At 46.3% G+C, this 15,551-nt stretch overlaps 1 protein-coding gene across 5 annotated transcripts in view; it reads right to left on the bottom strand.

The window, feature by feature from the left end:
* Window positions 1-15,551, bottom strand: part of EFR3B (EFR3 homolog B) — an 88,041-nt gene that overhangs the window by 51,836 nt on the left and 20,654 nt on the right. Inside the window, exon 1 of one of the 5 annotated variants that reach the window (XM_067703538.1) lies at window positions 97-1,240. The exons of the other annotated variants lie outside the window; for them this stretch is intronic. The gene's annotated coding sequence lies outside the window, so the exon portion shown is untranslated. Of the gene's footprint in view, window positions 1-96; window positions 1,241-15,551 lie in introns of those variants that run through there. 5 annotated transcript variants of the gene reach the window in all.

Raw genomic sequence — 15,551 nt, forward strand, 5'->3', positions numbered from 1 at the left:
CCACCCAGTCGGTGGTTCTCACCACTAGCCCTCCCCCACCCCAGGAGGTTCTCACCCGTCTGGGGCAAAATGAAAAAAAAACTAAGAATAATGTACCACGTTTTCAGAAAGCTGAAGACTGACATGCGCTCCTTCTTTGTATTTTGGTGCTGTGAAGTGACAGCATTAGGAAATCAGTGATAATAAAACAAACCTGGGGAAAATAAAAAGTTGATGAGTCTAGGTCCCACCGTAAAAAACTTTCAGTTGGAACCACTGATCTCCTCCCTTCCTCCTGACGCAGACGACTCCCCTGGCACATCCCAGCCGCACCCTCCCTGCATTGGGGAAGGGAGAGGATGGCAGGGAAGGGCCTGGGAAAGTCCCCCCCCAAAAGAAAAAATAATTACCTCCTCATTCTACCAATTAACGCTTAAATCTGTTTGTACAAATGCTTTACTTGAAATGCAAATGTGCCCTGGAAGGATCAAGCCTATGGGTCATTCAGAAAAGAATGAATTACTTTAGTGGGAATTACTTAAATCACACAAAGAGCCACAAAGAGCTTTACAGCGGCGAGCACGGCGGCTCTCCGGGACCAGGATGGGGAGGGCATGAGGGCGGCACCACCAGGAGGAGAAAGGAACCGGGATCCCGGCTCCAGGGGAGACTCGGTTGTTAGGGGATGGGCGTGTCCTTGGAGAAGCCAAGGGGCACCCTGAGGACAGGATATCAGATTTGCCATATCCAGGGACTACTGTGCCCTCAGCCTCCCACCCACCCTGGGCACAGGGAGGATTGTGGACCTAGTCCTCGGCTGCAAACCGGACTCTGGGTTCGGTCTCTCTGGGTTGGGCTGCTACTGGCGTCTCCCCATCTCCTCCCTGCCTCTGCCTGGGAGAAGGTGTCCAGGCTCCAGCTGGCTGGCATCCAGGGCTATTTCTTGTGACAGGACAGCTCCCTGGGGCCCCTGGCCTCAAGGCCCAGGATTTAAACCTGCCCTCCTGCCCTCTCTCTGCCCACTGCGGCTGTCGGTACGCTCCTTCCCAGGATGCCCAGTGGCACGTGCCCTACACGCTCCCTGAAACAGGAACACCGGCCCTTTGCATTTTAAGGGAGTGAGAACTAGAGAAAATGAGAAATTAGGGCCCCCAAACCCCACTGTCAGTCCCTTCTTCAAACCTTTCTGAAGGGCCCGCGAGCTGGGACCTGCCCTGGACAGAGGACAAGCTCAGGGTTGTTAGAAACCCCAACTGGTCGAGAAAGCACAAGCCCATTTTGGGTACTCAGGGTAGAAATCTCTGTGCAGGGGCTCCCCATCCCAGCACAGAGGTCACGACGCAGGGCCTCCGTGAGAACCCATCGCATTCGAGGCCCGGGCGTTCTCCTGCCTGTGGGGAGAGGTGAGAAGGCCAGAGAACAAGAGATGGGAGCAGGTGCCCCTATCAGCAGAGCTGCACTGCTTTCGGGTGCTTCCTGACCTACACCCTGGCGGTTCCTTCTAGTCTGTTCTTTCTTTCCAACCTCCTCAGACCCTTGGAGGGCAGGGGCTGGGGAGGCAGAGTGGGCAGCAACATGGGTTTCAAACCAAATCCTGGCACTGCTGCTTCCTAGCTGTGTGGTGTTGGGCAGGTAATGACATTCTGTGTGTGCGGTGTCCTGGGCTTAGCACACGGGGCTGCTGTGAGGCCACAGCGAGTTTACGCAGCAAAGCACTCAGAACAGGGCCGGCCTGCTAACACCCAGTGCAGGTCCCCGCCAGCTGCTCTCCCCTCTGCATTCCCCAGCCCAGGGCAGCTGAGCCCTTCCCAAACTGCTAGCTGGTCGGTGCTGGCTGGTACATCTTAGCGTGGCTTCCCCACTGACCACTTACTCAGCTATGGTGAGCAAGGTCAAGGGGCAGCTGAAGGCCTAAGAAGGAAGAATCCCAGAACGTTCCCAGAAGATCAAACTTCACTAGCCTGTGGGTCTGAAATGATAATCTGACCTCAACCTCCAGTCACTGCCTGGTCACCTTCTCAAAGCCAGCATCCCTGAACTTTCCTGCCTCAGCGTCAGCTCCACAAGCGCACACAACAGACTGGAGTCAAATGCTGTCGAGAGATAAAGCAAGAGGCTCACTGGGGAGCACCCATAGGACTGTACGTTGGAGGGTCGCCAGGAGAGTAGTTACAGTGGGTAACTAACAAGCGTTCATCAGAAAAAGGGTCTGTGGACAAATAAATCTATGAAACCTTGCACACCAAATCCCCCATTTCAGATTTGCAGGCAAATAAGCTTATTACAGCCTCTGAAGAGTCATAAGGTAAAGAAATCTATTTAAATTTGTTCAAATCAACATCTCCCCATTTTTCACTGTTACAAAGAGCAGCATGATGAATACTTTTAATCGTCTTTTTTCAAGGCATGTGTATTGGCTACTGTGTGGGAACAGAAAGGTATATGCTACTATAAATGGAGCACATTGGAAACTGCTAATCTTAGAGTTTAAAGAGTCCTGGGTTCAAGTCCTGGTTCTGCCATTTGATCTTTGAGACTCAGTTTCCTCATCAATATAATAAGAGGAGGGCTTCCCTGGTGGCGCAGTGGTTGAGAGTCCGCCTGCCGATGCGGGGGACGCAGGTTCGTGCCCCAGTCCGGGAGGATCCCACATGCCGCGGAGCGGCTGGGCCCGTGAGCCATGGCCGCTGAGCCTGCGCGTCCGGAGCCTGTGCTCCGCAACGGGAGAGGCCACAACAGTGAGAGGCCCGCGTACTGCAAAAAAAAAAAAAAAAAAATATATATATATATATATATATATATATATATATATATGTATATATATATATAAAATAAGGGGAGATTTTCCCTAAGGTACAATTCTATGATTGAAGTCCGAGACCATTTGCAATAGACTCTGGAAAGGGAGAAATCACCTTGAGCTCTGCTGGTTGTGGGAAGGCTTCCCAGGAGAGGAAGGACAAGAAGACGTGGGGCAGGATTCACAGAGGTGAAAAGGACAGTGGGTACTTTATTCTTTATGTGCCAGACACAGTGCTAAAATACTTTACAAGTATCAACTCACTTAACCCTTACAATAACTCCATGGGGGAGGTATTGTTTTATCCCCATTTTACAGATGTGGAAGCTGAGGCACCAAAAGGTTAAGTTACCTGCCTAGAGCCACACAGCTAATAAGTGGCAGGATTTGAACCCCAAAATCTACCTCTAGGGGCTACGATGTTCTTAAGTACTACACCAGGGAAGGGATGCATTAGCTAGGGAACTAGGGAAGGCTTACACAGAAAGGGAAAGACCACTAGGGCAGTGCATTTTGAGGGAAACCACAATATGTCAACCCCAAATATGCCTCTTTGACATAAAAATTGTCTTGAGCTGAAGGCAATTAACTGGCAGCAAAAGGCAGGAAAGGCTCCCCCTTTTCTGCCTCAAGAGCGGAAATAAATGCTCCTTTTACTGGAGACAGACTTTAAGAAGTCAGCAGAGGAATCTGCAAACAAACCTTGTTAAGCTAACCCTTATCTTCCTAGTTCTTTCCTCACCATTCACTACCCATAGCCCCAACCCCTTTGTCTGGTCAGTTCTTCACAAATGTATTATTTCTTTGTCTAAAAGGTATAAAATCTTCCTGCTCTGGTTACTTCTTTGGGTCTTCACTCTCTTGTGAAGGCTCCCAGGCACATGTAAAAATTCAATCAAATTTATATGCTTTTCTCCTGTTAATCTGTCTTTGTCAGTTTAATTTTCAGACCCAGCCAGGGACCCTCAGAGGGTCAAAGAAAACTTTTTCCTCCTCTATAATTTCAAACTGTAAAGTGCACACTCATCATTTGGGGATCTTATTAAAATGCAGATTCTGCTTCAGCAGAGCAGGGGTGGGGCCTGAGACTCTGCATTCCCACCAGACTCCAGGTGATGCTGATGGCCGTGGCCCAGGGACCACACTTTGAGTCTGCAAGCCACCAGAGCACAGTGGCTAAGAATTTGGGCTCTGGAGTCAGACAGGCTTAGGTTGACATCCCAGCTCTTCCAATTTCTTATTGTTTGATCTTGAATAAGTTACTTAACCTAAACCCAAGTTTCCTCATATGAAAGATGAAAATGATAATGGTTCCTTCTCAGAGGGCTGTGGTGAGGATTAAATAATAACATCCCCCTGGCTCCTTTTTCCTTTCTAACTCCCTTGAAGGAAAGATACAGAGGACCAGGCGGGGGCCAGACTGAGTACAGCCTTAAACAACAGGCTGAAGAGTTTAGGCTTTGCCTACATTAACCGAGAGCTCTGGGAGCCTCGTGAGCAGTGGGTGACATCGAAGATCAGTCCAGAGGTGGCATGCAAGATGGGATTGGACAGAGAGATTTAAGGCAGAGATGTGTGAGCGAATCGCCCCAGGTCAGGGGCAAATACCTGAACTGAGTGATGTTATCAAGATGGGAGAGTAAGGGGCAGAATCAGCAAGACTTGAGGAGCTCTAAAAGGAGGAACAGGAGGAAACTACAAAAGAGGACTGTGGGCTTTTCGGTCCCGCGACCAGACACCACAACCCCCTTGACTGAAATGGAGAAGAGACAGGTAGCTGGGGCTGGGGGGAGTGGGGACATCTAGGTGGGATCATCCAGGTAGTTGTGAGGAGGGCTCAGACTCATGGGAGAGACCAGGGCTGGAGCTCTGAGGGTCACTGGCCCTCATTGTCCACTGGTGTGTGAGAGAGGACCCGACTGCTCAGGGGAAAGGGGCAGTAGGAGCGGAGCCCCAGAGGATGGCTGCCTTGTCCACTCCCTCTTTCTTTCTGTCTTCCCCACCCACTACTTTTCTGTAAAGCCTTTCACCTTTCTTTGCCTCCTTTCTCTGCCCATCCCCTAAGGTCCTCCAAGCTAAGGCATTTGGGGACTTCATGCTGTTCACACTGATCCTGAAACAGGAGGGAAGGGGGCAGGGCACAACCCCTGAAAGAATGACATAGCCCGAGGACATGACATAAACGGATTAGAACCAAAGGAGTCCAAGTTGACTTCCACTAGACCTTGAGCCTCAGTATATGCTCACTGTAACACATCAGAAGCTAAATGACACACCCACAGGCGCCATGACAGTCCTAAGGCGACAATAAGGATCAAAAAGTGGGCGGTGGCCCAATTCCTGGAAGTCCCCGCCCCCTCCCCAAAATAGCTGGAATACTCCTCCCACTCATTAGCCTATGAAATTACCCACCCCTATAAAAACTGACAACCCCATACCCTGGCGCCTTTCTCGCCTTCTGAGATGGCCCACGCTCTGTCTGTGGAGTGCGTTTCTCTCTAAATAAATCCACTTCTTACCTATCACTTTGTCTCTCACTGAATTCTTTCTGCAATGAGACATCAAGAACCTGAGCTTCATTAAGTCCTGAAACCAGGTGTGTGATCTCAGTTGGAAGACTGTGGGTTTTGGCCGGGTTTGAGATCAAGCCGCGTGGGTTCAAATCCCAATCTGAGGTGCACGGTTTCCATCCCAAAAACATGCCCTTATTGGCACACCCCCCACCCCTGCTAAAATTCAAAGTCCCCCATCTGATTATCTAATTCACGAGAGGCTAGTAGCTGATCAATAGTCTTTCAGAGGGTATATGCATTAAGGCTTAAAGGCTGAAAAAAATAATCTCTAATAGTTGAACCTTGGAGACATTTGGGTGAGGAGGGTGTTTTATATGAGGAAACCAGTATACAAGTGTCTACAAACTGTTCTGATATGTTGAGCTCTGGAGTTTGTTTGCTTGTGTTTTAACCCTTTCACACCCAGTTTTAAGGAAAATAAGGTAGGGAAGCAAAATTAATAGGCTTGTTTGGGGGGGGTGGGGAAAGTATAGAAAAAGTTAACAGTTTTTTGTTTGCTTTTAAGCAATCACAGTAACTTTCAAAAGAGAATGGGGCAGACAACTATGAAGCCATATAGGTTACCACGTCCTGATTAAAGGAAAGAAACACAAGAAAGGATCATTGGGGAAAATAACCTAAAGCTATTTACCATCTTATCTGCTCTACTTTAAAAAGGAACCGATCATATGACTAAAGAGATTTTTTGGAATCTCAGCCAGAAGTCAGAAAAGCTCCACACTTCCTGCGTAGGTAATCAAAGCAGCAAATAAAGGTCTCCTCTCGATATGAGGACATATGTATATATATAACTGATTCACTTTGTTATAAAGCAGAAACTAACACACCATTGTAAAGCAATTATACTCCAATAAAGGTATAAAAAAAAACAAATAAAAAAAAAACCAAAACAAAATAAAACAAAAAAAAAGGTCTCCTCTCTGATAAGGCAAAGAGCCAGGGGGCTTGGTCAGGAGCCCACCGCCTCTGGGTGCCAAAGCAGTTCAGGAGGTGACAGAAACCCACAGGCACCCCTAGAAAGCTTCCAACCAGAAAAAGGTGAATTCGAAGTAGCCACAAACAGGCCAGGGGGGAAAAAAAAACAAAGAATAGAAGACATTTAAAAATAAATTGAAAACAGTTCCTTGTTACGAGAGATTAAGTAATATATTTTCATGTATTTCTTTAGTCTTGCTTCTAATGGTATTTATTCTTAATGTTTGTACATAGAAGTGTATGGAGTTCAACTCGCCATTTGCCTGTAAGAGAACCTATTAAATTATGAGTCATTTTATTTCTAAGAGAGAAGCACTCTCTACCAGGGCCCTCTCTCACTCTCTGGGGATCATGTCTGGCATATCCAAGAACAGATGCCAGAAGTAAATTTAATAAGGATCCTCTTCTGTCACTAGGACTTGTCTTACCTAATATTTTTATACTTATTTTAAGAAAAAGAGGGAAATGTGATATGGTCAATTTCACTAGTATGTATGTAGCTGCTCTGGTTAGTAAAAGGTCATATCAGCGGGATTAACAGAGTGTCCAATGACACTCAGTGGCTTCCTCCAACTTCAAAACTCTAAGCATGGTTAGACCTGCACCAGTGGCCCATCCTGCCATCTCCCAATAATTCACCTGCCCCAGCCTCAGGGGCCTCCTTGTACCATCCTGCCTCAGGGCCCTTGCACTGAATATTCCCCATCTGGAATGTTCCTCTCTGTATCCTCCAGGCTCCCATGCTCATTTCTCTAAAGCGTCTGCCCAAATGTCACCTAACTGTGGAGAACTTCCCTGACCATCATTCTCCTTTAATTTTCTATCCCTGATCTATTCCTCTTCGTAGCACTTTTTACCAACTGACATACTTTGTATGTGTCCACACTCTGTCTCCCCCACTCAAAGGTAAGTTCCTGGAGAGCAGAAGCCCGGCCTGTTTGTCCCTGCCTATCCCGGAGCCTGAACAGGGTCTAACCTGTGGCGAGGAGGAGGGAGAAATAGTCATAGCCATCTGTTGAATGAAGAAAGAGTGTGTGATTGGGAGGAAAGAGATCGTGAATTTCAAAGTCGGTAAGAGGCTGACAGGCATTTAGCAAAAGGTCTCTGGGTGCTTGCAGGACTTTCTCCTCGGAGGACTCGGGGAACGTTTCTATTGGAGAACCGTTGGCTCCAGTTCCTGAATCCTGCCCGGGATTCTGGGGTTGCTGCCACCTGTGGCTAGCAGCCAGGCTCACTGGGGCCAATCCCCCTCCAGGTGTGTGTGGGGGAGGGGGACTTTGGGCAGTGGGTAGCCTGGAATCAGGGCTCCTTCTGCCCTGCCCCTCCCTCCCTCTGACCCCCTGCCTGCTGGCCCCCAACCCCCTAAGCCCCGTTTGCTGTCTCCTGGCTTGGCCTGTGGCTAGTCCTGCATCTCCGAGGAGGGGCCAGAGGTGATCCTCTGTGGTTCTGGTGCGCGGCCAGGATAAGAAGCGCTGGCCCAGCTCTTTGCCTGGCAGCATGTGATGGCAGATCTCACAACTGCTGGCAGCCTCCGCGGACTCTGGACCGCTCACTCGGCAGCAACCCTGTCTTCACACCTCCTGCACGCTGCAGCCCTGTTTCTCCTTTGCTCTGCTTGCCTGATCCTAGTTTCTCGACTGATCTGTCCGCTTGATCGGAGCTACCCACAACCTGGGGCGACTGGAGGTCTGTAACAAGCAAAAACTCTCAAACACTAAACACATCATGCTTTTCAACATCTAGGCCACTTCCCCCAAATTCCCTATTTCTAACCCAGCATCACCTGCCAGGCCCCCTGAGATATAATATTAGTTCCTTTAGATTCCTTCCTCTCCTTATCACGGATCCAGCCTCTGTCATGCTGATCTTTAATAACTAAAAAATCCACGGTTTACCACCTCCTCTGTGCAAAGCACTAGGCCAAGCCACTTTATACATATTTTGTATGTATAATACTCAAAACAAAACACTAAGGTTTGTACTATTATTTTATAAAGAAGCAGGATCAGAGAGGTCAGATGCCCTGCCCAAAGTCACACAGCATGTGCCTTTCTTCAGTGAGGCTCCCCTAATTCTCCCATCACTTTCCCCAAAATACAGCCTCAACAATTTCTCAGGTTCATCTTGTGCTCTCCTTTGCCACAGCTACCATACTAGGATCCCTCTCTTACACCTGGTATCCAGTCTTGTAAATGCCACTCGGCCAGTCTCCTTGCTTCAATTCATTCTCTAGGTAGTTTTGAAGCAAATTTTTGCTTGATTTAGTTTGCTTCACAGCTAAGCCGTTTGTCTGGCTCGCCATTACACTACACGTCAACCCTTCCACTTGGCATTCAACAAAGGATGCCCTGTAAAAGTGGGGGTCGTTCCGTCTTCATGTCCTTCCTCCTGGCACAGCTCTTGTCCAGCAGCCAGAAGCCACATCAGAGTCCAGCTGTGAGAAGGGCTGGGTGGTCTGAGGAGCAGACTGGGGGAGCCATTCAGCCACGGAGAGCCCCACAGCTGCAGAGGAAAGGATGTTCAGGTGACAGGGACAGGGCAAAAACTGGAGACGGTAAAGGAGCAGGAAAGTCAGAGTCACGGTCCTGGGGGTCTTGAAGTCATCACACTGCGGGGGACGGGGGGCGCTGGCAGACCCCAGCACGTGCTGAGTCCTCATTAGAAGACATCCAACTCTAGGCATTACTTGCCCTCTGCCAGCTAACTTCTGTTAGCTGGTACAAGGTACCCCTTGTACCAAATTATCTTACCCAATCTTCTACCACTGCTTGCTCAGGCTGTTATTTCAGTGAATGGCATGTTCTACCCCCCCAGATAAACTGTAAATTCCTCGGGTCTCATTTTCTTCTAACCTCAGTACAGTATTTGGAGCCCAGCAGGACTCGAGGAAAACTGTCATGACATGTGATGCCTTTGATCAGCGTGAGGTCCAGGGAAGTCACCTCCTCTCCTAGACCTTGGTTTCCTTTTTATAAACATCAATGCCATTATTCCCATTCACCAAGAAAAATGCCTTTTTGCTTAAAATAGTTCATATTTATTTTCTCAGCTTTACAATCCCCTTGTAAAGGCAAGGGCTGGACTTGCTCGTCCCTACCAAAGCAAACTGAATTCTTTTTAAACAATTTACAATAAAATTTAACCCAAGGCTAATGGCACTGACACTCCTTTCAAATGAATTGGAGGAAACAGAACAAAGTTCAGAGAGAAAGGGGCGTTAGGTTCAAGTACCTCCCGTGAGGACCAGGTCTTGTGTCCAGCTGATGTGAACTGAACTTCAGCACTTTGTACGGTACTCGCTGGTGGGGTGGGGAAGAGGAAAAAGTTTAAATATATAGGTTCTGCCATCAAAGAACTTACTCTCTAGCTGGGGACATAAGACCCACCCACATTTAAAGTTGATGATGTGTCGCAATGAGACTAAGAAGTCCATAAAACTGAAGAAATCTCTGGGAGTTTGATGAGTCCAGGAAGGCTTCCTGGAAGAGGCAAGACCTGAGCTGGATCTCTATGGGTGGAAAGAGCAGGTAAGAACTGATGGACCCATGAAAGGAAAAGTCAACAGGACTTCAAAGGGAAAAATTTTAAGAAAACCATAAAGGTTCCCTTTTCTCTTTTTCCTTATTTCTGATTTTAAAAGGAATACATGCTTATATGTATACGAGTGTAAAATAGGAAAAAATAAAAATGAATGTAAGCATCACTTATAATCGCACAATTTGTGATTATTAACCTTATAATGTATTTCTTCTGGTTTTTGTTTCTGTGTTTATACATATTTTGAAAATATGCACATAAAATTGGGATCATACAGTAAAGCATTAAAACCTATGTTCTTCTTATATTGTGAGCATCTACTGTCTCACTAAATATTTTTCAGATCCTCATTTTAATGGCTACTTACTATTCCATCTTTTGACAAGACCCTGATTTATTTAATCATTTCCCATTGCTGTTTCCAATTTTTCATTATTCTGAATGATGCAGTGATTTGCCCTTGATAATTAAAGCCAGGAATCGTACAGGCAGAGCCTGGTCTGGTTTTATTGGTGATAAGGAAACCAAATGGCGCCATGTGGCTGTGGGGACAGTAGTGCGGTGGAGGGGACATCTGTAGGGCCAGGACCCATCTCTCATTGTCCAGGGAAGATTCGGGATCGAAAGACCAAGAGGAGGTGCTGACACAAATGTGTTTGGGGAACGAGGCAGAGTCCGAGTTTCCAGACAGATTTTATTGGAAGTGGAATTAAACAGTAGCTGAATTCTCCGTGGGGAGATAGTTTGGACCAGACTGTGTCTGAATTCACAGACAACCAGTAGCTGTCAGTAGCCTGACCTTTTGGAACTCCCTCACTTCCAATACACTCACTGCTTTCCAGCCAATCTTGGCTAATCTGATTGCCACCTTAATTGAGGGTGGGGATTGAAAAACAGAGAAATGTGTCCAACTGATTTAATGTCAATGCTTCTATTCTTTCCTAACTGTAAGCTGCCCTGGGCTTGGGTATCACACTTCCAGTGAGTAATAGGTAAAAATAAACAGAATGTTTTTCCATTTCTTGTCTCTTGGAAACACTAACAGCAGGAAAAATGTATCCCAACTATTTTCAGGAACCAGACAGCCTGACTTCCAACCTCAGTTCCAGCTCTCACAGCTGTGCAAACTTAGGCAAGGTTTCAAGGTCTCTGCGACTCGGGCTACTCATCTGCAAAATGGGAACAACAGAACCTACTTCATAGGGCTGTGGTGAAGACTTGAGAAGTTAACACAAGTGAGTTCTTAGAACTGTGCCTGGCATCTAATAAGCACTCAAAAAATATTAGCTGTTATCATCATCGATATTACTATGGTAACTGTTATTAAAATCTCTTCCCTAACTTAGGAGAGAGAAGGCAAGATAGAATAAAATGGCATTTCAGAGCAAGAATGGCCCTTAAAGCCTTTTGGTTTCATTTTATACTTGGAGTGTGAAGCATAAACAGCTGTTAAGAAATCGAAATCCAAATCCAGGTAGACACACATCCCCTCTCGAACGCCCAAGGACAAACCTCTGAGTAGAAACACAACTGAGCAGGGGTCATCCTGACCAGCGGCAGCAGCTACCGTGTTTTCAGTTGGTCTGTGCCAGGCAGCACCCTAAGTGATTCACCTGCATTCATTCATTTACTCTTTACAAAAGTCTATGAGGTTGATACAAGTATTCTTGTTTTACAGATGGCACCAAACAAAGGCTCTTATCCAGCTTGTTGACTTGTAAATTAAAGCACTGAGGTCTCAGTCCTCAAATACCATATACTGTGGATAGGTAAAAATAGAAACGAAAATGTATTCAACAGGAATGTGGACCATGTAATCAGCAGCATTCTAATTAAATGTCACACATGCACAGAGCAGGATTGCTGAGAGATGGAATTGGAACATGTCAGAGGAGACTAATTTTGAACATTATTTATAAAAGGATTCCATTCAGTTGTGAGAAAAAGAGGGCTTTCCATGTAGCAAGAGGGTAGAAAGAAAACACTGACATTTCCTGAGTGCCTATTTGATCATGTGCCTAACTTAAGCACTACAGTTTTTAAAAAAATCCCATGAGGTATTATCACTTTACAGGGGAGAAAACCAGAGCTCAGAGAGGTTAGTTAAGTTGTCCAAGAGCGCTCAGGGTGCAGGGAACAGGGCCAGGAACAGAACAAGGAAGGCCCTCTGACTTCAGAGCAATAGTATGTATGACGATTTGAAGCAAGAGTAATTATGGTAGGCAGGGATATGAAGAAAATGTGCTCAAGTAGAAAAAGATAATTTCTAAGATGGATTATTTTTTAAAAGTCATGTATAACTGATGATGAAATCTGGACCAGCTCTGTGGATTGTACCAATGTCAGTTTCCTGGTATTGATACCGATCTATTGTTGTACAAGATGGTAACATTGGGGCTTCCCTCATGGTGCAGTGGTTAAGAATCCGCCTGCCAATGCAGGGGACACGGGTTCGATCCCTGGTCCAGGAAGATCTCACATGCCATGGAACAACTAAGCCCATGTGCCACAACTACTGAGCCTGTGCTCTAGAGCCTGTGAGCCACAACTACTGAAGCCCGCGTGCCTAGAGCCCGTGTTCCACAACAAGGGAAGCCACAACAATGAGAAGCCCGCGCGCAGCAACAAGGACCCAATGTGGCCAAAAATAAATAAATAAATAAATATATTTTTTTTAAAAGATGTTAACGTTAGAGGAGGCTGGGTGGAGCATACAGGGGCCCCACCCTGCACGTTTCTTTGCAATTACCTATGAATCTATACTTCAAAATAAGAAGTTTTTTAAAAGGTGGCATATAACAATGAGTGGAGGTGGTAACTGGCAGAAGAACTCGACAGAGAACTCTGATCTACTCATGGGGGGCACAAGAACCAGTGTCATGCCAGAGCCTCTCCCACAGCCTCAACTGTGGGAGAAATAAGGTTTGCCAACACACATATTGAATACCTATTATGGGCCTCAGTTGTACCCAGGGCTTCCTGGGGATATGAAGCATTAACAAGACATAGGTCTGGCTTTCGGGGCTCTTACAGTCTAGCTGCAGAGAAAAGGCACAATCGCTTAATAAAATATAAGCCGGCCTAGGTGTACTGATGTTTCTTAAGGAAAGTTTCATGTGTTATAGCGACTCAAAGGAGAGTGCATGGGCTTCCCTGGTGGCGCAGCGGTTGAGAGTCCGCCTGCCGATACAGGGGACACGGGTTTGTGCCCCGGTCCTGGAAGATCCCACATGCTGCAGAGCGGCTGGGCCCGTGAGCCATGGCCGCTGAGCCTGCGCGTCCAGAGCCTGTGCTCCGCAACGGGAGAGGCCACAACAGTGAGAGGCCCGCGTACCGCAAAAAAAAAAAAAAAAAAAAAAAAGAGAGTTCATAGTGCATGCTGCTTAGGCTGGTTGGTTAAGGAAGACTTCTTGGGGGCGGTAGGATTTAGGTAGAGCCTTAAAGGATGTGTAGGGGAGGGGGAGGGACAGTCCAGGCAAGAGAAACTGTTAAGTAAAAGATTACGTGTAGACATGGCTTTGGAGCCTAAGCTTGCCTGGGAGCTAGCTCCTTGCCATCTAGCTGTCAGTGTAGAATGGGCATTCAAAAAAATTGTTGAATAACTTAAATAATATTCACAGAAAACAATTTTAAAAGATTCATCCTCAGTATGGTTACTCCAAATAGGAATTGTATCACATAGATACAGTTTTGCGTTTTATAGCATAGAAAGAACATACTTTGGAATTAAGCAAAACTGGGACTATGAGCTGTGTGACCTCAGGTCATCCAAGCCCTCTGTCGGTTTCCTCATCTGTGGGAGATGAGTAAGGCACCTAGCATGAGCTGGTACACAGTCGGTGCTCCATAAATGTGAACTCTCTGGTCCCTTCACCCTATTTCATAAGCATTTTTCCTGTTGCTGAATTGTCGTCATAATTACCATTGTTAATGTGGCTTAAAATTCTAGGGAGAAGATCTATAATCATTTACTGAACTGTTTCCATATTATTTGACATTTATCTTGTTTATACTTTGATGCTTTAAAAATAATGTTGGGACTTCCCTGGTGGTCCAGTGGGTAAGACTCCGTGCTCCCAATGCAGGGGGTCCTGGGTTCAACCCCTGGTCGGGGAACTAGATCCCGTATACATGCCACAACTAAGTCTGCATGCTGCAACTAAAAGATCCCACATGCAACTAAAGATCCCACACGCCTCAACTAAGACCCAGCACAGCCTAAGTAAATAAATAGATAAATATTGGAAAAACAATAATGTTGAAATGAGTGTGTATACATTACAGCTTTTTTCACTTTCTGGATTATTTCCTTAGGATAGATTTCCAGAAATTGAGTCAAGAGGTATGAATATTTTTAAGACTCAAGAATGTGAACTGCCTCTTCAGGGACAGGAAATGGCCAAGGGTAGATGGAGAGGAGGTTCCAAACAGAAGGCTGTCAAGTCCTTAGGACACAAGAAGCTCTGACTGCCCAGTAAGGACTCCAGACTTTATCTTGTAGGTGAGAGAGTTATTTAAGGGTTTGTTGAAAAGGAGGTATAAGAGGCTGAAACTAGTGTATTCTAGGAAGACCAAGCAAAAGTAATCTGGCCATTGGAATATGTCCCCAAGACTTAGGGAAATACGGGTGGTGGGAAAAGAAAGAGAAAGGAAGGGCCAGATGGGCCAAATCTGAATGAGAACAGCGCACAGCTGTGAATGACAGCACAGAGAGGGGACGGGAGTCCAGAGCTTAGAATTAGTGACAGAAATGGGGATGCCTCACCCTCAATGGTGGCTCTCTGCCCACACTGGTCCTGGAAATGGGATCAGAAACTCTTCCTGCCACTGTGGAATGACAGTATCAATAACACCACATCACCACAGTGACTCGCGAGGTTTGGGACCAGCCATGAGAAAGAAGGTAGATTGGGGCCAGAGTCTGAAGACTGCCCAGTAAAATCAATACACCAAAAGTCGATTACAAATCTGGAGGGCAAACAACAGAGAGAAGCCTTCCAGAATCAGCATTCTGTTTTTCAGATGTCTACTAACCATAAGCCCAGCATACACTGCCACCACGACGTCTGTCAACAAAGGAACGCAGTGAAACTTAGCCAGCTGGCTGAAATGTATTTGAATAAATAATTTAAGTGCAAACCTCACTGGCATACTTTTGAAGACTAGGTGACAGCATGGAAAATTTCCTAGGATGGAGTGTTTAATAAGAAAGGTATATATGTGCTAAACTATATCCGCAGTATGGCCCAAGCTATGAAAATTATGATTAAATTAGGACAAGAGATGTGGAGAAAAGAAAACAGCTTGACCTGTTGGTGTATCAAACCACAGTGAATTTTCTCCTTTGTTTTCATTTCCACGAATGCTGTATGGATATTTGCAATTCCCCCTGCCCTGATCTTGTCTGTAAGCCTGGTGAGCAGGGCCTGTTCCCTCTGAGCCTCTGCTCCACTCTCCTGTGCTCACCTGCACTCCTCTCTGTCCCCAGCTCTTTGTTGGACAGGGGCCCATTCCCACTCCTGGCTGTGGTGGGACATTTCTAACTGAAAGGGTGTTACGGGCTGTTTACCACTTTCTTCCTCCGTACTTCATCCCAGCTCAGCCATCACTAACTCCTCCAGGGTTGAATTTTAAATCACCACTGGGAAAAAAACTTGGTGTGGAATCTTTAATAATTTTTATTTCAG

The sequence above is a fragment of the Pseudorca crassidens genome, chromosome 14, assembly GCF_039906515.1.
Source record: "Pseudorca crassidens isolate mPseCra1 chromosome 14, mPseCra1.hap1, whole genome shotgun sequence".
In the NCBI taxonomy this organism is placed as follows: Eukaryota; Metazoa; Chordata; class Mammalia; order Artiodactyla; family Delphinidae; genus Pseudorca; species Pseudorca crassidens.